The sequence below is a fragment of the Pelodiscus sinensis genome, chromosome 10 (assembly GCF_049634645.1).
Source record: "Pelodiscus sinensis isolate JC-2024 chromosome 10, ASM4963464v1, whole genome shotgun sequence".
NCBI lineage: Eukaryota > Metazoa > Chordata > Testudines > Trionychidae > Pelodiscus > Pelodiscus sinensis.
The window spans coordinates 50,133,658-50,157,298 of NC_134720.1; the positions used below are offsets into that span (position 1 = coordinate 50,133,658).

At 55.5% G+C, this 23,641-nt stretch overlaps 1 protein-coding gene across 1 annotated transcript in view; it reads left to right on the top strand.

Moving 5' to 3' along the window:
- The window catches only part of LOC142830836 (uncharacterized), a 35,536-nt gene extending 12,098 nt beyond the window's left edge, over positions 1-23,438 (top strand). Inside the window, exon 3 of the mRNA XM_075938371.1 lies at positions 21,003-23,438. The gene's annotated coding sequence lies outside the window, so the exon portion shown is untranslated. The remainder of the gene's footprint in view (positions 1-21,002) is intronic.
- Positions 23,439-23,641: the final 203 nt, after the last annotated feature.

The window sequence follows — 23,641 nt, forward strand, 5'->3', positions numbered from 1 at the left end:
GGTGGAGTCAAATTCCTACTCATATGATTATAGCCTGCCTCCCTCACTTCCCCCAGAGTCCTGGTTAGCGATAGTCTTCTTTCACCATTCAAAACAGTGGCTGTGTTGCTGTGAAGCACCTGCTACATTCCACCCCAGAGGTGGCTGCATTTCAATGGTGAGTGGGGTCACACTGGTACATGTGACTTTAAATCATGTTTGCCACTGAAAGCCACCATATAACTGTCAGCGATTGTTATTTTTTGGTTTGCTGTGGGCACTGGAGATCTGGCCAGGCTCCAGCGACGTCAGTGGATCCCATCTGGCGTTGCATCTTCTCTGGTGGGCAGTGCTGGGTGAGCAGGCTGCCTTTAAAATCCAGGCTCTCTCTTGCCAAATACCTGCTTGTTCAGCTGTCCATCTGTGGAACAACAGTGCTATCTAGTGGTTAGTTTTACTTAATAAATAGGTAGCACTTCTTCAAAGCCCTTTGAGAGCACTAATGAGCTAAGCCTGAAAATTTACCTGGGAGTGGAGAGTATCAAATTATTCCCATTGTTAAGAGGGGAAACTGAGGCTTGGAGAGGCAAATGGGATCTACACCAACATCGCACATCAAGACAGGGACAGAGCTGGGATCAGAAGTCAGGAGGTCCAGGCTGTGAGCCTTGTGTTCATTCTTCTAGCCTTACTCAGAAGTTTCACGACGTGTTGGGAGTCCAAGCCACTGGAAAAGAAACCTTGAGTTTTGCAGCTAGATAATGTATTTCTAGTGCCTGCAGGGAGTTTGTGTGGAGGACTTGTGCTACTTAGGGTGAGAAGCACAACGTTCACTTTTCCTTTGTCACATAGGGGCTTGGCTATACTGAGGACAAGGCGCCCGGTGAGCAAACAGGTTAAGTAACATATGAACACAACTTGGCTCCTAATGGGCTCATCTTTAATAGGAAGACAGGTGTGTTACAATCCTAGTGTCGATGGGGCAATTTGGACGATCCCACGGCTCTAGAAGGGAGCCTTGGTTTTACTCTGATCAGCTGACAAGGGTTCAAACTACATCTTGCCTGGCAGATGCTAGAATTTAGGTTAAAAACACTTCTGTAGACATGTGGGCAAAGACAGCTGTGTTTAAAGATATATATTAGCTGTAACCTCCCTTGTCCACACAAAGGGCTTAACATCATGTTAGTTAAGATGTTTTGTGGCATGACGGATTCTCCCCAGTGCTGAGGCAGCAGCTGAACCTGCAGCTCTCGAGAAGTTCCAGTTAGTTATTCCGAAATAACGCTGCTGTGTCGACATAGCCTTAGAGACTAACAAATTTATTAGGGCACGAGCTATCCTCCCAGAGGGGACTTGCTGACGTACTGTTTCAAAGGTGAAAGGCGTTTGCCAAAGTTCTCCAGACGGAGACCAAGTGACAGTGTGCCCAGCCAATGAAATGGCCGGCGAGAATCATTACATCATCACGACTCGCTGTCACTGGCTGATCTTAGGCTGAGGGCGGGGCACTGATCTTAGCCCCGCTAAACTCCGGTGATGTGTTTCTTGGATGGACCCTTTCCTGGAAGCTCTGCAGCAGAGAACTCCCCCTGGAACCCTGGATGTAGTGTATACAGAGGTTTTCCTGGCTGTTGGAGCACTGTGGGAGGTGATGTGAAGGTACAGCTGGAAATTCAGGGACAGCTTGCAGGCCTGTCTTCACACATGCACACAAGAGGAATCACCCATGACTGCCCAGGTTTCCTTTGTTACTTCATCTCACTTGCTGTGCTGTGCAAAGCCCCAGTGGCTGGCAGAGCTTCCCCCCATGTGTGTGTGCGCGCAGATGGCATTATTATTGTGCGAACAAAGGCTGGAGGGATTCCCAGCAGCCTGTTCTGGCAGTGCGAGGCCAGTGTCTGGCAGCTGGACAGCAGGGGAACTAGAGCGCAAGCTGTTCCCCCAGAATCCCATCAGCCTCTAGTTCCAGACGGTGCCACCGGAACCGGGTCAGCATCCAGCTCCATGTGGTTCTTCCAGAACCTGTTCTAGAGGAGCCAGGTTGGACCCAGTTACTGATAGGGAACAGAGCTCAGAACCTGATCCAGTAGAACCAAATTGGCATCCAGCTAGAGACTCGCCCTCCAGGACTTGTTTCGAAAGAACCAGGTCCACATGTAGCAATGGCCTCCTGGTTAGTAGATCATCACGAACTTGGCATCTTGCTGAGGGCAATGGCTGACAAATGGATCAGAAGCCATGCCACGGGTGGGCAGTGTTCCCTCTAAGCTGTGCACTTGAACTGCACCCAGGAAAGATTCAGGGACCACCTAGCTGATTGGCAAAGTACTCACAGCCGGGAGTATGTGTTCCTATTGGTGGTGCACATCCACACATGCCATGGTGCACATACATTTTATTCTGCACATGGATGGAAAAAATTAGAGGGAGCATTGCTTGTAGGCCAGGGGACATGGTGCAGCCTGCTGGCTGAAGGAGGCCCGGGGTATGTGACTTCGTGCTCTAATACAGTATGAAAGTGTCCCATGTCCCATCTTGGTCTGAGCGGTGGTGTGCTGGTATCCATTCTCTCTCTGGATTGCACCTCTACAGAGAATTAAGGGTAGCCACAATCTGCCCTGTTTTGTACAAATCAGGGCGCTACTGCTTCTCTGCTGGCAAGCTGCTCAGACAGCCCCGCATTTGGGCAAATTTTGGGCAGCCCTGCTGGCCTCCATCTTGGTTCTATCACAGATGGGCTCCCCCTATCCCTCACCCCGCTGCAGTTTCTGCCTGCTGGGATGCATGCAATAACTAGCCTGGTTGTTTGTATTTTTAGCGTCCTATTTAACGTAGGCCAGAGGGTGTGCGCTCTCATGGTTAGAGCAGGGGGCTGGGAGTCAAGGCCCTGGCTTCTCTCCTTGGTTCTTTCATCAGCTCACTGGACAAGTACCCAGCCTGCTCTGTGCCTCAGTTTCCCCATCTGTGCAATGGGGATATCGATGCACACTTCCCTCCAAGGGTAGCTGGGAGACAATCCACGAATGAATACAAAAGTCTGTACTCCTCAGATAGCAGACACTAGGGAAGGGAAACAAATCACTGTTATCTGAGTACTTCCCTGGGACCTGCGGGGTGGGTGGAGGAGGGCGGGGGAGAGTGGGGAGAAGCAGTTCCTGAACCTTATTCTGCAGAAGCACACAGAATAAAGACAGATCTTCATGGCTCACTGCCCTTTCCCTTTTCAGTTCATCCTGCCTGAGGGCCTAGAACACTCCCAAGATCAAGCCCCCATTTCTAGAGGAAACCAGGGTAGGGCTGGCTGGAGCCAACCTGTGTTGGTGTGTTGGTCACACTGGCAGCACTAAATTCATGGCTCTCCCAGGGGTCTGTACATGAGGTCCTGTTACCTTACGTGGAGTGGGAATTAGCTGTAATATTTTTATGAAGCCGAGGTGTGCCTCAGTTTCCCTATGTCTGTTGCACTGCTACCCAGCGGGGCCAAAAGGCTCCTGGAACAGGGCAGGAGACAGGAGGTAAGTGTGTGTCACCTAGCTCTGGGTAGAATGAATAGAGTCATTCAAGAACTGGCCAACCCCAAAATAGCAGTCAACCAAGACAATGAGAGCCCCTAAGATTAGATGTTGAACAATCAACATCAAAGAGCAGAAAGCTCCAGCTGGTGGGACTCTTGGATGGAGCTGGAGAGCAAAGGGCGCAGGGACCAGAAGGGCTGGCTTTGGAGGGAGTTGGCTGCTCTCACCTGAGTGGACAAAAGATAGAGACATCCAGCCAGGGAATGAAGCTCATTTTAGCTTGGCTGGCTCATCACAGCACCGGCTTGGCCAAGATGGGCTATGTCTTAACTTCGGCCTTGCTGGGCTGACTTAATGTCTTGCAAAGACGGTAGCCAGGTGACTTAGGCACGGTGGCCTAGCATGGTCTGTATTGCTGGGACGACTTCCTAGGACCTCCACGCCCCAGTGGGCTACCGTGCAAGCCTCCCGCAAGCGTCTGGCCTCGCGGCAGGGAGCCACGCAGAGAGACAGGGATGGCAGGTGCTGATGGCCCAGGCTCAGCGTCATGGAGACCACGGGCCTGCCCCTGTGGAGCTGTGTGAGGTCTGGATACTGCTTACAGGCTGAGCATAGACCAGTCCCTATGGCGCTTCCTGACACCCCGTGGGGCAGGACAGGAGCAGCCGCCCGGTGTGCATGAGAAAGTGGGGTTAGCCCGACCCCCTGCAAGGATCTGATTCTCGAGGGGACCCCCATGCACACCGCCTGCTCACCAGCCCAGGGCGGCTATGACTGGGGGGCGCACCCCCCCGCCCTGCCTCGCTCCCCCTCCCCCTGCCGTCTCTCTGGCAACAAATCCCAGGGACACAAATAGCTCCTTTTGCCCAGCCAGCCCTGGTGGGTTGCCTTGGGAACAAGGAGCTCGGCTTTTGATGTCACTGGGATGGTTGCTACGGCGACGGGCCCAGATTGCCTGTCCCTGCGTGAGGTCACTATTGCCATGGCGACAGACGGGGTTGAGCGAGGGTGCTTTGGCGGGGCGGGGAGGGACGGAGATGGCGTGGCCCGAGCCGGCCTGGCCCCACGGCAGCTCCAGCTCGATGGGCCCAGCCAGCTCCTGAAACGCCGTCGCATCACGCGCCCGGCTGCACAGGGCCCAAGTGGGACGGGAAGCCTGGCTCTGCTGCCCTTTGTGGTGACCCAGGGCCGCTCCCGGGGGGCAGAGAGCAGGGGATGGGTGCTGCAAATGCAGTTAAAGAGCAGGAGTGCTGGGGGGAGGATCAGAGGATACTAGAGTCCCAGAGGGGTAAGGTCACGGAGAGGTAGTAGAATATCCCCAAAGCATCTGGGCAGTGCTGCATTGCCAGAAGCATCCCAGAGGCCTCAGAGAAATCAGCAGGACCTGGAGAGACTGGAGTCACTCGAGAGTATCTGAGGTGTTAGAGTACTAGGAGGGTTAGTCCTGGGGGTACTAGAGCATCAAAAGCACTACTGTAGCTACTAGCCTATCTACGTCAGCGTGGTAGTAGAGCGTTCTAGAGTATGAGCTGAGTGTTAGCGAGCCAGGGGGACTTTAGATACTAACGTGTCAAAGGAGGATTACTAGAGGTATTAAAAGCGCAGCGGGGCATGAGAGGAGCAGCGAGATGTAAGAGGAGTACTGGGGTGTTAGCATTTTGAACTGAAGAAGCGAGAGGATGAGGGCACACTGAAATATTGGGGTAGAGGGGATAGAGGCGTTAGTTTATGTGGAATGAAAAGTACTAGATTATCAGAGAGGTATTAGGGAGATTAGAGTCCAAGACAAGTACTGGTACTATGAGTATCTGAGAGGTAAGAATGACATTAGGGCATGCGTGAGTTAATAGAAATGCTAGAGTCATAGGCACGAGGGCGTCAGAGTTGGATAAAGAGCACACTGACCAAACTGACACCGAGAGTAAGATTCTGTTTTATGAAGGACTTTGCGGTTTCAAAGTTTGACTTCATTTAGAAAGGGCATGAGACCTGAAAATGTTGAAAGCCTCCGAAGATAGTACAGGAAAAAAAAATTGTTTTGGATCTATCAAAACACTTCGATTTCAACTTTTTCTATTATATTATGCTAGCAGATTTATCCGGCATTGCTCAAGTCCTTAATGCAATTAATTTTCTTTTTGGAAAATAAAAGGAATATGTACTTGCTTTAAGCTAAGGACTAACACAGCTACCCTTCTGAGTCTTTTTAAATGATTTTATTTTTTTAAAATACAGTGTTATTTTTAGGATGTTAATGTTTATGTTGGATTTCTTTATAAAAGGGATTTTTAACATCTTTAAGTTTAATTTGTAGGTGTTTTTTTTAAATGGGAATTCCATCAAGTATGTTTTTTCTTCATCCCTTCAATCTCTTATCATTTGTTGTGTTTTACAAAAAAGGGCTACAGTCAATTTGGTTTCTAATACAATTTTCTTCCAGTTTTCAAACCTTAAGCATTGATTTAGCAGTGTCAAAACAAAGCACTACTCCAAATTTCTCACTTTTATATCTTTTGTGTGAGGTTTGAGAAGCAGTCCTAGTCCAGGTTCGTCCTATTTTTCTGTCTCAACTTAATTCAGTCTCTTTCAACATTCGCTCAATTATGTCAATTTTGAGGACTGTGCTTGATTTGGTGATTCTGTCTCTTTTCTATTTGGTTTTATGAGAAGCAATCCCATTCTATGCACATCCCGTTTTCCTGGCACAACCAAACCCTGACGTTGCCTTAAGTTATGATAAGAGGAAGCTGCATACTGAATTTGGTGATCCTAGCGCTTACCTTTTAGAAGGAGTTCTTGAACAAATGGATTCATGGACAGACACACAGACAGACGTACAAACTCTCTAATATTTCTATTCAATTTAAAGACAGGATAAATCAATTCAAAACGAAGTCATTTACAATAAATCTAAACATTTCACTCTGTACATGTGGAAACTCAATATTTCAGCATCATCAGAACTTGGTTTTTCCGCTACAATGAAAGGTTGGCAAAATGGCCCCGATTCTGCGATGTGCTTCGATTTTGGCAGAACTGCATTTGCTGGCAGAACATGGCGCAGTCACGGTTTCTCTGCCCAGCTTGAATGGTGCTTGGTCCTGCTGTGAGGGCAGGGGACTGGACTCGATGACCTCTCAAGGGCCCTTCCAGGTCTAGGGTTCTGGGATTCTATGTCAGCTGGGTGATAGAACGTTTGGGGTGTGGTCAGGCTGTGGGGTTACCAGAGGATGGACAACAGCCGGCATGACCATTGTAGCTAAGGTGGCAGAACAGTTACCACACCAACGCCTTGTTTTCAGTCGCTCATCACTTTCCCCTCACCTTCTGTACTGACCTTCCCCATCCCGCTTAGCCTGCAGGCTCTCCCCAGCACCTCCTGTGATCCCTCAGGCCAGTAAGAGGCTGGGATTAGCGGCTTCTGCCAAAGCTACTTAGCGAGAGCTGCCCAGGAGCAGGCAAGGCAGACGGTAGCTTCCTTAAATAGATGGACAGAGATAGGGCAAACCGGCGGCGTAGGCACATGGCAGGTGGGCACTGGAGTAGCCATTCTCCTATGAGCGATAGCTCATCTTACTCACACAAACTAGCCTGGGCATAATTTAGCTGAAAGGCCAAAGCCCCGGAGACTTGGAATTCTCCTGTCTAGGCCAAGAGGAGGGATGGCACCTGGGGAAAGGCTTTTCCACCTTCGGCTTCCAGAACTGGGGGAAAATATTTGGGAGAAAGGAAAGTTCTGTGCCGAATACCCCAGGCAGACGCAAGGGCAGGCAGGCCAGGTTCGGCGCTCTTTGCAAACCCACTGCCTCCTTGCAAACCCTTCAAAGTCCTGGCCTAGCTTCTCTTCCAGTTGGAATGTAGCAGCAACTGTGGGGGGAGCCTTCAGAGCCTTCTGCCTCACCAATCGCCTGATCTAAGGGAGACTCTCCAGGCACTGCTGGCAGGCGGAGGCCTTTAACAAACGGTTGTAGTTCTGAATCTCTCCAGTAGAAGGCAGTGGCGTATATGCATGTCAGCCAGTTCCTTACAAGAGCCGGGAAAGTGCGTTGAGACAGTTGTTGCGTACACACACAATATCATTGCAATAAAACTTCTCTGAGCAGGGTTTTTCCTTAGCAGTGACAGGGCCTGAGCCAACCTCTGCATCCTCAGACCTGTGCTCAGGATCTGAGTTTTGTGGCTGGAGTCATAAGAACATAAGAATGTCCACACTGGGTCAGACCAAAGGTCCGTCTAGATCAGGGTCCTGTCTTCTGACAGTGGCCAATGCCAGGTGCCCCAGGGGGCATGACCACAACAGGTGATCATCAAGTGATTCCCGTCACCCATTCCCAGAAGCTAGGATCACCGTTCCTGCATATCATGAATGATAACCATTGATGGACCTTGTCTCCATGAATTTATTTAGCTCCTTTTGAACCCTATTAAAGTCCTGGCCTTCACAATATCCTCTGGCAAGGAGTTCCACAGGTTGACTGTGCGCTGTGTGAAGAAAATCTTCCTTTTATTTGTTTTAAACCCGCTGCCTATTAATTTCATTTGGTGACCCCCTAGTTCTTGTGTTATAGGAGCAAGTAGATAACGAATGGTGTAATTTAGAGTTCTTATCAGATGAATCTGCAAGATTTCCCCCTTGTCCCCAGGGGTTTGGATGAGGTCTGGCCTTAAAGCATTAGCCAAAGCTCATGCCATTTGAATAAATGGCCTGCTTGGAGCTACTTATCCCAACCACTTTGCTTTGGACTCTGGCCCATTAAAGTGGTGGGGCCCTGCTCCCTTTGCTGACATAGTGGTCCGATGGGGCTACCCTAGGAGAATCCAGCGGGAGGAGTCTGTCTGGTGGGTGCTCAGGGGCAGATGAGGAGACAGTAAACATTTTGAGGCCCCTATTGATTGGACTGCCAGTGTTTGAGGAAAGCCTCAGGCTGAGTCTGAAGTGGAAAGATACCGGCAGCGAACGGAGACTGTGAGCCGCTGCAGCTGGAGAGCGGGACTAGGACTGCCCAGCAAGACACCAGCTGGGTTATTCAGCGTAGACCACTGTGTGGCCTCCGTGTCGTGCCCTCTGCTGCTGCTAGAACAAAGGAGACCTGGACTGGGCTCTCTTTAGACCCTGCCAAGACCCTCCTCAGCCGTCTCCAGCGGCTTGCTGCGGAGCGATGCAAAGCCCCAGGACCGGGGAACCCAACCTGGCTGGCTCCCCACAAGTGCTGACGGCCAACAGATATTATTCTCTGGCCTGCTACAGAACCATCAGCGCACGGACACACTCCCTTGTCCCAGCTGCGGCCGCGCGGCTCACAGCTGAGGAAGGAGGACCGAGTGCCACAGGGAGGTGGGGCAGCACATTGCATACATGCCCCCCCACCATAGGGGGGTAGAGGAGTGGGCAGGCGTGTGCTCACCCCAGCCTGCCCAGCCCTAGGGCACCGGGGGAGGAAGGAGGGCGCGCCATGCGGCCCAGCCCCTAAGCACCGGGAGGGTGGGCACTGGGGGCAGCAACACTCCACCCACAGAAGGCCTACAGCAGGCGTTCTGGGGGCGAAGTGTGGACGGGGTCATGCCCGGAGGTCCCCCTCCTAGGCTCCTGATGCCCATGGACAGCTCCTGAGGAGTTACGCATTGGTCTCCTTTGGCAGTGCAGGGCCCCCTTTGACAGAAGGGGAACTCAAAGCCCACGGAAAGTGAAAGGAGGTGGCCATACAGGCAGAGGTGGGACTAGACCGAACCCAGGAGTCCTGGCTGCGGGGGCTGGGAATCAGCCACAAAACCACCCTCTCTATAAGGCAGAGGAGAAGAGCAGACGGGAACTGCCCCGGCCCCAGGAAGTTGCGAGGCTGCTGTGTGCGGGGGATGCACCAAGGGCCCTGGGGACAGGCCAGTGCAAGGACAGGGGGTGTTGATGAGAGCAATGGCTTACTGAGCTGCCAAGCCAGCCCACCCCCGTGCCCCCGCTTCCTTTCATCCTCCCTTCCCTGGCCCAGATCTCACCCAGCTCCCTGCTTCATTCTCTTCAGATTAGCATGCCCAGCCCCCCGGTTTATCTGCACAGCTGGGTCTCCGGGCTTAGCTCCATCTCCAAGCTGCGGGCTGGTTGTGCACAGGCCACTGAACCAGTTAATCTGAAATCCAGTGGATTTGCCAAGCTGGATTAGCCGGGGCTTGTGTCAGGCAGCCCAAGAGAGGTGGGGGGTGGTGAGGGGAGAGAGACTTTAAGGGCCTTACCTGTAGCGATGCCCAGAGGGAAATCTGCCCGGCTGGGCACGGCTGGAGGAGAGGAGGCAAAGGGCTGGCTCGCGGTCCTGTTGCCAGCTCCCAGGCACAACCCTCTGTGGGGCAGCTCGAGGCCTCAGCCTCGGGGGGAAGATGGCGACATTGGGGCTGCCGCTTCAGCACCCCAAAGCTCCTCCCATCCTTCCCCTGACGGAGTGCTTCACTCCGCACAGCGGGATGCAGCCAGTTCTGGGGAGGAACATGCCCCAGTTTAACAGCCCCAACCCACTACACCCCAGAGAGCCTGGGAGAGGAAGCCAGGCCGAATTGCTTTGCAAATGCAGCAGTATGGGGCGGTTGGGGATGCCGGACGGATACAGCTGAATGGAATTCAGCCAGGACATCAGGGCTGCTGCCTCTGACTGCCAGGGGGTCTAGAATGCTCACAAGGAGTGAAAGGATGGGACTGCCAGGAGCCCCGCGGGGCCTAGCAGCAGCCTGGAGTCAGCACTGATCCCAGGAAAAGACTCCCCCAGGCCAGCCAGCCAGCCTGGCACATACAACCCAGCCCCCAGACTGCACAGGGCAGAGGACAAGGTCCCCTCTAATCTTTCCCACCCATGTGCTTGGCTGCAGAAAGGGCCTGTCATTTCCCCAACCGGATACTGAAGTGGAGACATCCCCCCGCCCCAGGGACAGACACCCCAGCTGGTCTCCCAACCCCCCTCCACGAGCCCTGGCTCTCCAGACTCCACTGCTGGCTTTCAGGGGTGGTGGGATGGGGTCACTGCCCGGTGCTGGGCAGGGTGGCAGGCAGGAGTGACACCTGTGGAGGCTCCGCAGGGAAGAGGGAGGCTGGAACAGGCAGCCAGGAGGGAGCAGCTCTGCCAACGCACGGTGGCTTTTGCAGGCCAGCCTGCACCTCCCCTGCCCCTGCTTCGAAAGCCTGGCAACTGTGAACCCAGGCCTGGGCCTCCCACCCTTTTCCTCCGTCAAAGCCCGGGACTTCAGCATCCCAGCCTGCACCGAGACAGTCCTCTTCCTCCCTGGACACGGAGCGCTGCAGACTCTGTCCTGCCGCCCCTTCCCCCGGCTCCAACCCCCAGCCCCTAGGAGCTCTGCCAGCAATAAATCCCCCGAATCGAGCGGGGAGGAGCCAGGGGATGGGCGGAGCCTCTCCAAAGTCTATTGTGCGGCCATAGTTGATCGCCACGGCAACGGATGTGATGTCACAACGAGGAGGATGACATCAGAGGCCCTAGCCACACCCCAGGATCACATCTCCCCTAACTCCTCTCCTGGCACAGAGCTTCTCATGCACCGCCCAGGCCAGGTGATGCCTGGATCCCCAGGATCCTGCTTTAATGTGCCCAGCAAAGAGCTGTTTCCTGGGCCCCCACTGGCCAGGCAGGAAAGCGGCACCGCACTGGGGTTTAGCTGTGACCCCAGGCCATGGGGCAGAGATTGAGCAGTGTCCAACCCGGCTGGCAGCCGGGGGCAGAAAGAGGGGATGGGTCCTGAACCCCAGAGGGGTCACAGCGGGCTGGAATTGAAGCTGGCCGGGGGGGGAGGCTGGGGAAATCCAGCCCCTCCCGGAATCTCAGCGGCTGGCCCGGCTGGAGGCTGGCCCATTGGGGGTGAAGTCAGGTGCATCCCTGGAAGACGACCCGGGGAGCCATCTGGGATAGTGGCACTGCCCTCCCCGAACTCCCTCCAGCGCCTGGGAGCTAGGCGCCTACCGAAGAGGGGGAGGCCCTCAAAGAAGGAGCAGGGGCTGCCATCTAGCGGCCTCCATGGGGATTAACTGGTGTTGCCAATCCACTTGGCTCCTTCCCTCCCTGGTTATCCCTGGGAGCTCGCCATGGCTTGGCACGTGGGATCCGCCGCACCCCTCCAGGGCGGGCTGGCATCCTAGCGCTGGGGCACAGCCAGCAGGAAAGAGGCCCGCTTGTTACGAGATTTGAGGCTCAGGTGCTGTATGTATTACACTGGCTGGAGGGTAGCACCCAGCCAGGGCTCTGGGCCACGCACACGTGAGTAAAATGGGGGCCGCTCTGCCCTAGAGAGACTAAGAATAATAAGACACAATCTTGCTTTTGTGTCGCGCTTTTACTCAGCAGCTCTCAAAGTGCTTTACAGCGGGGAGGGCGGCAGCCGTATCGTCATTTTACAGCGGGGAAACTGAGGCACAAAGACTTGACCAAGGTCACCCAGCACATCGGTGGCAGGGGTGGCAATTGACCCGAGGCCTCCCAAGGCCCAGTCCAGTGCATCGTGCATTGAGCCATACTGCCTTCCACGTAGGAGCAGGACAAAGCACATGAGGTCCACAGAACAGAGCAGGGGGCGTGGGCTGGGGAGACGGCCAAGGTCCCAGCCTTAAAGGTGAGGACAAGCATTTCCATGTGACACTGGGAGGGATGGCGAGCCAGCCGGCGACGTGGCGGAGAGGGGGCGTGGCGGCAGCGCTCTGACTCCATAGTCAGGCCAGTTTGGGATGAGCTTTGATGGCATGATTGTGTGAGCTACCTTGCAGCTGCTTCCCTGGGACCCAACAGGCCTTCAGCTGCCGCCTGCTCTCCCAGCAGCTGCTTACTTAACGGCTATGTCTACACTGGCATGATTTTCTGCAAATACTTTTAACGGAAAAGTTTTCCGTTAAAAGCATTTTTGGAACAGAGCGTCTAGATTGGCAGGACGCTTTTCTGCAAAAGCACTTTTTGTGGAAAAGCGTCCCTGGCCAATCTAGACACGCTTTTGCGCAAAAAAGCCCCGATCGCCATTTTCGCGATTAGGGCTTTTTTGTGGAAAACAAATCTGAGCTGTCTACACTGGCCCTTTTGCGCAAAAGTTTTGCACAAAAGGGACTTTTGCCCGAACAGGAGCAGCATAGTATTTCCACAAAAAGCACTGATTTCTTACAGTAGGAAGTCAGTGCTTTTGCGGAAATTCAAGCAGCCAGTGTAGACAGCTGGTAAGTTTTTCCAGAAAAGCGGCTGATTTTCCGGAAAAACTGGCCTGTCTAGACACAGCCAACAAGTTTGGTTTAGGAAAAGCCATCAGATCTGCCTGTTACAGATCCTGCCCCTCCCCCTGCCCTCCTCCCGTGGGCCCTATTCCCTTTCCTCACAGCCAGATAAGGGTTATGGAGTGCATAGAAGGGATGTAATAGTGCAGTCAATTAACCGATAAGCAAAAGCTTATAGCAGTGGTCGCCAACCTTTTAAAGCATGAGATCACTTTCTGAATTTAAATGCAATCCAGGATCCACCTCAAACCCAGACACACTTGCCCCTCCTCTTCTCCAAGGGCCCACCCTGCTCACTCCATCCTCCCTCCCTCCCCCCCCCCCCATCCTCACTCACTTTTCTCAGGCTGGGGGCAGAGGGCTGGGCTGGGCTGCGGGGGAGGGGGATGCGGACTCTGCTCTTGGGCTAAAGGATTTGGCGTGTGGGAGTGGTTCTGAGCAGAGCCCGGGGCAGGGAGTTGAGGTGCAGGTGCAGGCTCTGGGAGGGAGTTTGGGTGCAGGGGGACTCGGGGCTAGGGCAGTGGTTTGGGATGCAGGAGGGGTTCCGGACTAGGGCTAGGATTTGGAATGCAGGCTCCAGCTGGGCACCGCTTACCAAAGGTGGCGTCTGGGTGTTGGTACAGGGGACTAAGGCAGGCTCACCCCTATCCTGGGTGGCCCTGCACCATTCCCAAAAGCAGCCAGCAAACTCTCTCCATCCCTGCCCCTCCACCTCACCCCCGCTCCGTGGAGATGGGGTACAGGGTGGAAGGAGGGGCATCCTGACATCAGCACCTCTTCCTCTTCTTCCTGTGCCCTGCACAGCAAGCAGGGGGTTCCCAGGCCTGTGGGCAGCTCCAAGGCAGAGGGCAGGGACAACAAGGCAGTGCTTAGAGGGGCAGATGAATTGCTGGTACTTGACAGACTTCTGGCCAAACCTGTCAGGATCACCTGTCAAAGGCTCCACGATCTACCAGTAGATCCTGATCTCCAGGTTGGTGACCACTGGCTTATAGGTTAATGCTACAGACTCCATGCATTTCCCTCCCCTGCTTTGCCAGTACATTTTTTAGCAGGTTGGCCAGCAGCCCAGCTCAGTCCTGGCTTGCGACGGGTCTGGGACCTGCTCCCGCTGCGGCTCTGCATTTAAAGTGTATTAGCAGCTGGGCGGGCAGGCAGCCTGGCTCAGTTCCGACTTGCGCTGGGTCGGGGAGCTCAGACCCTCTCCTAGACAGCACTTCTCTATCAGAGACAGCAGCGTGGGGTGACAGGCAGCCAGTCTACAAGGAACAGCTTCTGCCTGGCACCCCGTGCTGATGCCTCTGCTACAGAGGCAGCAGCATGGCGTGGCAGGGGGCTTCTCAGGAGTGAAGCCAGAGCGCGCTGGCTGCTGCTCCTGCCCCCGGGGACTACAGAATAGTCGAGTAACTGATAAGAATTCATGAGGTGACTCGACTATTCAGTGAATTGATATTTAACATCCCTAGTGCATAGCAATGCCTCTGAGGCTGTGTCTAGACTACATACCTCTGTCGACGGAGCCATGTAGATTAGACACATAGGCAAAGGCAAATGAAGCCGTGATTTAAATGATCGCAGCTTCATTTACATTTACATGGCTGCCGCGCTGAGCTGACAAACAGCTGATCAGCTGTTTGTCCGCTCAGCGCGCTACTCTGGACGCTCCCGCGCCGACATCAAAGCCCTTTGTCGGCAGCCCCATTATTCCTCGTGGGATGAAGTTTACCGGGGCTGCTGACAAAGGGCTTTGATGTCGGCAGGGGAGCGTCCAGACTAGCGCGCTGAGCGGACAAACAGCTGATCAGCTGTTTGTCGGCTCAGCGCGGCAGCCATGTAAATTTAAATGAAGCCGCGATCATTTAAATCGCCGCTTCATTTGCCTTTGCCAAAACAACAAATCTACATGGCTCCGTCGACGGCGCCATGTAGTTTAGACGTACCCTGAGTGTCTGTCTGTCTGTCCTGAGCCTTGCCCATCTGTACCCAAAGCACGGCTCAGCCTCTGCCCCTTGGGCTAAGCACCCTGCCCTGTTACCACGGCCAGAAGCGTTCCTAGACCTGTATGCGTGGCGTTGCCACTGGAAGGAGCCAAAGAGTCCGAGTGGGGGGGGGGGGGTCACGTAATGCGCCTCTGGAAGGGCTGATCGTTGGGTGCTGATGTTCGGAGCAGCCCCTTCTTGGCTTGCGCTGATAACGATTTGTCCCAGCGCGTCCTTCCTTCCTGACTGCTCCAGCCGCGGCGCTTTCGTTCCTTCATTACAGTCAGGCTTACAACAACCCCAGCACTGCTGGCCCCTCGTTACTGTCCCCTGTCTCTCGTCCCCCACTAACGGCCTCCTTCTCTGGGCAGGGCTCCTTTTGATTCCTGTTAACCTCGGCAGCCAGCACGCCGGGCTCTTCCTGCCCTTTTCGTTTCCCTGCGAGCGGTCACGGACTATAGATTCTGGGCTGGTTTTCCTCCTTCCTTGGAGAGTTTTATTTAACCTCAAGTCTCCAAGCCGTTGGCCTGTACTCGCCAGGACTTGCACCGCCTCTTCCCCCCCAGACCCCGACTCCATTCGCTCTTCTCCATCATCTCTGAGTCGCTTGTCCTCTGGGCGGTGACAAGTGAGGGGACTATGGCTCCCTGGCCTGTCCCGGCGACCTGGCTCACACAGCACCTTCCTTACCCCCAGCCCTCTGGCTGGAGTCTTAGGCACCCTGCTGATGTGTGAGCCCAGCTGTGTTTGTTCCTCCCCAACCTCTCTTCTTGGCCCAGCTCCTGCCCCACTGCTCTGCAGGGGGGCCCAGGAGAGGAAGGGGGGCTTTGTAGATTAAACCCTGGAGACTAGGATCTAGTCCTGCCTCTGATGGTCTGCGAGCCGCGGCCTCTCCCACCCTTCATCCGTTTTGCCTGTAAGCGCGTCTGTTGCTCACTAGCCCGGCAGGGCACCCAGCCCAGAGGCGCCTCCAGCTGCTACCGAAATAGCAACAATAAGGATCTTGGAATTGCCCACGCCCTGTTCTTTTCCCATCCCAGGCGCTGGTGCAGGATCACACGGTTCTCTCCCCAACTTCCCCTCTGCCCCTGCACATGAACCCAGCTGGCCTCGCAGGGACTCCTGATGCTTGGTCATCTCCCGTCCCTCCCAGCCTTCTCCGTGTGCGTCGTACCGGTGTGCACAGCCCTTCCAGCACAGTGTCTGCAGGTTATGGGCATAAGGCCAGTGCACACGGTCACTACGCCAGAGAGCTGGAAGCCAGAATGGATCATTAGCACCTCTGGCCTGACCTGCATACCGCAGGGCATTGCATTTCACCCAGGCACCCTTGCACTGGCAACTCCCAGCTTCCCTTGGCTGTGTCTTCCAAGGGTTAATCTGCCTCTCTCTTACCCATGAGCTTTGTTTCTAACTCGGATTTGTCTGGCTTTGAAGTCTAGTCAACCTGCGGAACTCCTTGCCAGAGGAAGTTGTGAAAGCCAGAGACTATAACAGGTTCAAAAAAGAGCTAGATACATTCATGGAGGCTAGGTCCATCAATGGCTTTTAGCCAGGATGGGCAGGAATGGTGTCCCCAGTCTCTGTTTGTCAGACGCGGGGAATGGGTGACAGGGGTGTGATCATTTGATGATTCCCTGTTCTGTTCACTCCCTCTGGCCACTGTCAGAAGGCAGGACACTGGGCTAGAGGGACCTTGGGGCTGAGCCAGGGTGGCCATTTTGATGTTCTCATATTCTCAACTTTCATCCTGTTGAAATCAGACCCATCCCCCCCCCCCTTTGTCACTGGCCACCTTCCGCACGAGTCGTCAGTGGGGTTTGACTATGGGGGCTCCAGGACAGAACTCACGAGCCTCTGGCATGTCAGCTCAGAGATTAGCTCCAGTCGCTGGCGGTGGCAGTAGCCGTGTTGGCTGGTCGGCCACAAAGACGGGCATTTTCTGGAGGGCTCGGCTCTGCTGTGGTATCAAAAGGACCACTCGGCGCTAGAGGATCGTGGGTTTGGTGCTGAAGCCTCCGTTCCTTGGCCCTTTGGTTTGTCCATTCAAAGCTGGCTCTGCTGCTAGCGCAGGGGTGGAGGATGCAGCCCCTGAGGGTTGGGGCTCCCTCCTCTTCTGGGGCCCCGAGCCTCTGGGGCTGGAGTCAGGCAAGCCCGGGGCTGGATCTGACCCATGAGCCCTGCCTGGCGGGGGGAACGGCTCCCCCCCACTGGGGAAATCGCAGTGCAGCAAAGCATTGCAGGAGGCTTCCCCCCATCGCTCTGATTGGCTGTAATCAGGGCCAATAGGAGCAGTAGGGGGCAGTGCCTGGGCATAGTGGAGGACACAGGACCACACACATCCCTGGGGAGGTAAGTTCTCCCCATTGCCCAGATCCCCCATCCTCAGCCCACTCTTGCACCTGACCACTCTCCCAGACCCACTAACCCCCACCCTGCTCCTGCACCCTCTCTCCTGCCAGACCCCACATCTCAAGCCCCCTTCCCAGCAGCCCCCTCCCACACACTGAACCCCTTATTTCTGGGCCCACCCCAGAGCCTAGGGAGACCCACAAAATCTACTAGCCTGGGCCCCCCGAGGCGCTGGTGTGCGAGGGGAATGTGGAGAGCATCTTTCTCCTTCTCAGTCGGGGGTCATGTCAGTGAAGTGTGTGTGTGGGGGGGGGGGTTGCTTCTCACTTTTGTATGGCCCCCAACTGATTTTTCTCTGGGTCTGTGGCCCCCACCCCTGTGCTAGTGCATAGAAGGGCAAAGAGCTGCTGGTTTAGGAGCCAGTCTGCCCAGCCCGGTGGCCACAAAGAGCCAAGGGAACCCTGCTGTGCCCTGCTGCCATGTCCTCAGGGACCCGCAGCCTTGTGAACCCACGTTTATCACAGTGGGAAAGGGATCCCTGGAGTTTTCTCTGGGACGGGGTGGCTCTGAGGCAGGGGGTGGCTCTGCACTAGGGACAGAACATCCCAGTTAGTCAGTTAACCAGTTAACCAGTAGGTTAACCTAATATTGAACCGGTTACCCAACTAAGCGGGATCCCAGGGTGGGGGGCCCCCTCCTCCCACGGGGCTCCTGCTCCCAGCCCCACTCAGGGCTGCTGGCCCTAACTGGGGCTGTTGGTTCCCAGCTGGTGCAGGCTAGCAGCTGACAGCCCCATGTGGGGGCCTGGCAGGACTGGAGCAGCCTTCCGCCCACAGCAGCCGCAGGCAGGGGGCACTGGTTAACCATTACTCAATAAGCATCACCTGTTTATATCCCTACTCTGCACAGGGGCCCATCTGGCACAGATCTTGCTTCTAGGCCAGGCCAGGCCAGGATGGAAGCAATGTGGAGCTGCCAGGGCTCTGAGGACATTGGCCAAGGTGGGCAGCTTGCTGGGCACCTCCCCAGAGGTGGGAGGCCCGTGTGGGGGTGGGTACCGCTGCTCCAGACTCTCAGAGAGACTGCTGCACAGTGGCGGCTTCTAAGCAGCATCGGGTTAACGGCAGGTTTTCAGCCACTTAGCAGCAACCATTGTGGCTGAGGCAGGGAAGGTGCTGGGGGGCTCCAGACCCCCCGAGTCCCCTTGATTGGCTGCAGTGGGGTCATGCCCTGGTGGTCGTGGCGGGAAAGGAGACAGAAGCTTCTGCAGGAGCATGCTCTCTGATGGCCAGCATGCTGGGATGCATTAACAGGAGTGTTGTGAGCAATACCCAGAAGTCATTCTTCCCCCTGCCACTCTGTGCTGATTAGACCTCAACTGGAGTATTGGTTTAACCACCACTGGGTGGATTTGAATCCAGCACCTCTGAAGCTTAGTACAGGAGCTTCTACAGCTTTTGAGCTATACAGCCAACTGGTTCTCAGCCCACGCTGCGGAGGTCTCTTGTTCTTAGCTGTTGCCGTGGTCTAAGTGCCACTGCATGGGACAGTGAACCACACTAGGGCTGTGTCTACACTTGCAGCTTCTTGCACGAGTAATATGCAAATGAGGCGAAGCATGGAATATCGCCGAGCCTCATTTGCATACCACCATTTTTTTCAGAAGAGGCTCTTGAGCAAGAAGGAGCATCTATACTGCCCCTTCTTGCGCAAGAAAAACCCTCTTGTGCAACGCCGTTCTTCCTGTCAAGTAATAGGTGTAACGGCCTTGCGCAAGAGGGTTTTTCTTGCGCAACGAGGGGCAGTATAGACGCTCCTTCTTGCGCAAGAGCCTCTTCTGAAAAAAATGGTGGCTCATTAGGTATGCAAATGAGGCTCGGCGATATTCCACGCTCCGCCTCATTTGCATATTACCCGCGCAAGTAGCCGCGAGTGTAGACACAGCCCTAGTGTGTGGGTTACATTGGGTCCAGTTCTGGGCCCCACATTTCGGGAGCAATGTGGAGAATTTGGAGAAGGTCAGAGAAGAGCAACAAAAATGACGAAAGGTCATTCCGGTGGAAGTCTGAAAGGACTGGAACAAAAGACAGGACGATGCAGCACTTTAAAGACTAACAAGACGGTTTATTAGGTGAGGAGCTTTCGTGGGCCAGACCCACTTCCTCAGATCAATTTGTGGAAGAAAATTGGTACGACCATATATACCAAAGGATACAATAAACAAAAGTGGGAACACATCACTATTCTACATGAAAGAACGGGGTTTGGTTACTTTGAAAAAGAGAAGACTGAGAGGGGACAGGATCGCAGTTTTCAAGTACTTAAAAGGGTGTTACGGGGGGAGAGGAACAATTATTCTCTGAGGATAGAACAAGAAGCAATGGGCTTAAACTGCAGCAAGGGAGGTTTAGGTTTGGACATTAGGAAAAACTTCCTTCCTATCAGGGTGGTGAAGCACTGGAATGAATTGCCCAGGGAGGTTGTGGAATCTCCATCTCTGGAGATATCGAAGAGCAGGATGGACAGACACCTGTCAGGGATGGTGTAGACGGTGCTTGGTCCTGCTGTGAGGGCAGGGGACTGGACTTGATGACCTCTGGAGGTCCCTTCCAGTTCTAGTGTTCTCTTGAGTCTTTGATTCGGCCGAACACCCATCATTTCCCTGGGCTGATGTAGTTTTGACATGTCCCCACCAGAGGACGCCGAAGTACCATGCAGGCCATGGAGAGGGGAGTGGGGGAGAGAAGGATGCTGAGAGACCCATGCCAGTACAGTACAGGGGAGGGGGAGGGTGTTTGCAGGGGGCCTCACAAAGATCTGTCCTGTGCACAAAGCTGAGCCCTTGGTGCAAACAGCTCGGGGCGATCCCTTTGCTACGGGTGGGTTTGGACCCATGGGGGCGGGGGGAGGGTCTGCCCCAATCCTGCCTTGTGGCACGGGACATCCCTGCTGGCTTGGGGAGGCTCAGGTGGGTCAGGATCGGGGCCCTAGTGTGGTTTCCCCTGTAGCAAAGCAGATCTCAGAGTAGGGTGCCGGTCTGTAATGCTCCCATGTAGAGCCCCTCCGGCTGGGGGTGTTTCACTGACCTGCCAGCCAGGGCATGGGCCATTTCCTGGCGAGGCGGAGGCTGAGTTTGGCCCTGACCATTGTCAGTCTGGGGTCAGAGACATGACAGCCTCTGGCTCCAGCCGATGTCAGCCATGGGAGAGGCCGGGGTCAACGTACCCCCCTGACAAAGAGCCTCCCACCAGCAGGCTGGGGCCCGGAGAGGAGCTGAGGGGCTGGCTTGGAGAGGCGGCTTTACATACCCCAAACCAGGGGCCGTTTGGAGCTAGGCCCTATTTATTGGCTAAATCGCGCTGCTCAACCTGGGCTCGTGAACAAGCGTCGGGGCCACTCGGGGGAGGTGGGATGTTCTGGCTAGATCCGTGTAGGAGAGGGAGTCCCAGTCTGGAAAAGCTGGAGACGCACAGGAATGAAAGGATCTGGCTTTCTTCCATGGTTGCTTTTAACAGGTGGCTTCCTTCCTTCCCCCTGGCTACAGCTCAGCACCTGGTCACTGCCGGTCCCTGTTACAGCCTGGTAAGACCCTGGCCTTCAGGTGGATGTGGCTTCCTCCAACAACCCTATGTGCCCCCCGCTGTCCCTCCAACACAGCACTGCCCAGCTGGGACTGTCAGGGTGTGTCTAGACTACAGGGTTGTTTCGGGAAAAAAAAGTACCCTTTTTCTGAAAAAACTTCACCTGTGTCTAGACGGCAGCCGTGTTCTTTCGAAAGTAAATCGGGAGACCCTGGGGGTACATGGGAGCTTTGTTTCTGCTCTTTGGGCTGGCTCCAGATGGGGTCGCCCTTTTCCTGAGAGGTGTTACCATGGGAACCTAGCGCTGACCAATGAGAATGACTCTCGCCCATCCTCTTCCTCCCTCCTGCAGGGTGAAGGTTTCAGGGTGCTGCATCCTACCTCTCTCCTGGGATACCCAGCTCCCAATGGAGTCCCCCCAAACCCGCTGCTTCTCACCCCTGGCAGCTTCGCGTCTGTTCTCTGCTCCGTGGTGCTCACCTCTCATCCGGGCCTGCCAAGGATCTTGCCCATGGGACTTCAAACACCGTCTTGCGGCTGTATTTTTCCACAGCAGGAAGCATGGTATTCCTGCCACATGGCAGAAGATATGAAAGGCCCTGGAAACGCCTCCATTTTGTTTTCAATCCTGCCTCTCACCTCTGGAGGAACTTTGCTACAAACTGAAGCCCGCAGCATAGGACTCACTGACCTATCTAAACTGTGGGGGTTCTCCAGGGACTTGACTGAAGCCAGCAGTTTACTCCATCTCTGCTACAAGCCTGCACCTTGAACTTTGCAGTTGGTGTGTGGATCTGATTCCTAACTCTCACCCTGCCTTCCTTCCTTCCCAAGGGAGGGAGTCGAGCAAGCATCCAGGGGCACACTGCATCCGAGCAGGGAAGGGAAATAACGCCGCAGAGTGAATGCGGAAAATACCAGGAGATAAGGACAGAAGAGTGGAGAAAACGGACAGGCTAGGCCCAGAGCTGTGGTCAGGCTGTTAAATCCATATGCCCAGGAAGGGTGGGTATCGCGGCAGCAGCGCTGGCCTGGAAATGCTGGTCTTATCCCTTATAGGTCTGCAGGTAGCTCAGGCTGGGCTCTGAGCGTGGGACCCCTCTGCGGCTGCAGGGGTGCTGCCCTGGAGTGCCAGGCCATCAGAGAGACAAGGGGGGGGGGTCCATATCTGGACCACTGCAAAATTCCAAGGGGTGCTTTTAGGCACCAGTGGCCAGAACCCTATTGGCTTTGAGTGCAAACTGGACAGGCTGAAAGGGAGGAAATGGGGGGGGGGGGGGTGACACATGGGGCCCCTGAAAGCTGGTCAATGGAGCTCCCTGCCCTTCCACCGCCGAATTGATACCTCCCAGCGCTCAGAGGCCCAGCACCCAAGGCAACCCCCTGCCCCATCCCTTCCGCCAAGCCCCGCCCCTTTCCACCCCTGCTCCGCCCTCTTACCCCCTGCCTCAAACAGTGCGAGCCGGGGGATTATCAGGGGACCGGCGTGGGGGCAGCAAGGGCTTTGCTGTGGCAGTGGGAAGCGGAGCGCCCGGGCCGCGGGACAGAGCAAGGCTGCTGGGTCACTCCAGCTCCCACCGGTGTAGAGAGAGGGGAACCCAACTCTGACCGCCACCCACCTCAGGCCCCCAGATTCTCGTCTGGGAGCCTTCCATAGGACGGCTGAGGTGGCCACAGTTCTGCCTAGAGCATCCTACCTCCCCCGCCCCTCCAGATCCTGTTCTGGAGTCTGCACCGTGCAGACAGGGCCGCTGTCGGGGTTTAGCCCCGGCGGTTGTGTTGGATCCGATCTGCCCATCACCGTGCTAACGAGCAGCCGGTGTGATTGTTTGTGGGAACCTGCCGGCAACGCTGGTCCATGCCAAGTGGCCCCAGACACAAAGCCCAGCCTGATGTAATTACGCGGCTGGAGCGGCAGGTTCGTTAGCAGCCGCTCGTGGGCTCTGCTCGGTGCCTGGCATGCTCACAACCCCAGCAGAGCGTCCTGGCCCATTTCCCGCCAGCAGTGCCTGGCTCCCTGATCAAGCGCTTTAAACCCGGCTCGGCGGCTCACTGCTGTTCTCCGCAGGCCTGGACCGAGGCAACCGCAGCCCGAAGAGGACATCCTGGGGCTCCGCCTGATCCCAGGGAGGGAGCCTGATCCGGTCCTTAGACCCTAGCTCTGCCCTGCAGGGGGCTTGTCCCCTGCCCGGGCTGCAGCAGGGACCGGACGCGAGGGAAACCAAGCACCCAAGGAGCCCATCAGGGGACTATGTTTGAACCCAGCGGCCTTAGTTCTTAGCTGCCCCCTCCATCCATTGACAGCCCCTTCCCACCTAGCCAGGGTGGGGCTGTTCTGAGCCCCCCTCTGGGAACCTCTCTTCCCCAGGGGTTCCCCTTCTGGGACCTCCAGCTGCTTTCTGCCCCCTTTTTTTCTGCAGACAGGGCTGGGAGAGTCCAGCCGTCAGCTCAGGCCAGCTCAGCCCCGGTGCCTGGTTCTGCATGTCCCTCCCTTTGCTCCCCGGCGGCCTGGCCGGTCACGGTTGGCGAAGCTTGGTTTCCTGCCTGTGCTGGCAGGACTCCCTGCTGGGGCCCAGCACCTTGAAACATTCCCCAGCAGTCAGCAGAGGGGAGAGGCTAGAAATGGTCGGCGGCCCTGGCCGGATTCAAGGCAATGCTCCTGTCTTCCATCCGATCACTACCTGCAGCGGGAGGCTAGTGAGTTGCTTGTTCCAGCCCTTCCCTGGGGTCTGCCCCTTCCCTGAGGTCTCACCCCCGCCCTGCCCCTTTCTTGAGCCTCTTCCCCCACTTGCTCCCCCCTCCTCCGCCTTCCTCTTGCTCACTCTTCCTGACCCTCGCTCACTTTCGCTGGTATCCCCGAAATAGCGATTCTGCGTCTTTTGAGCACGCCCGTTATTTCAAAATATCAACGGGCTCGCTAGCCCGACGTCCCCGTAAACCTCGTTCCATGAGGAGTCAGGGACGTTTCGGAAGAGTGAGTTGTTTCGAAAT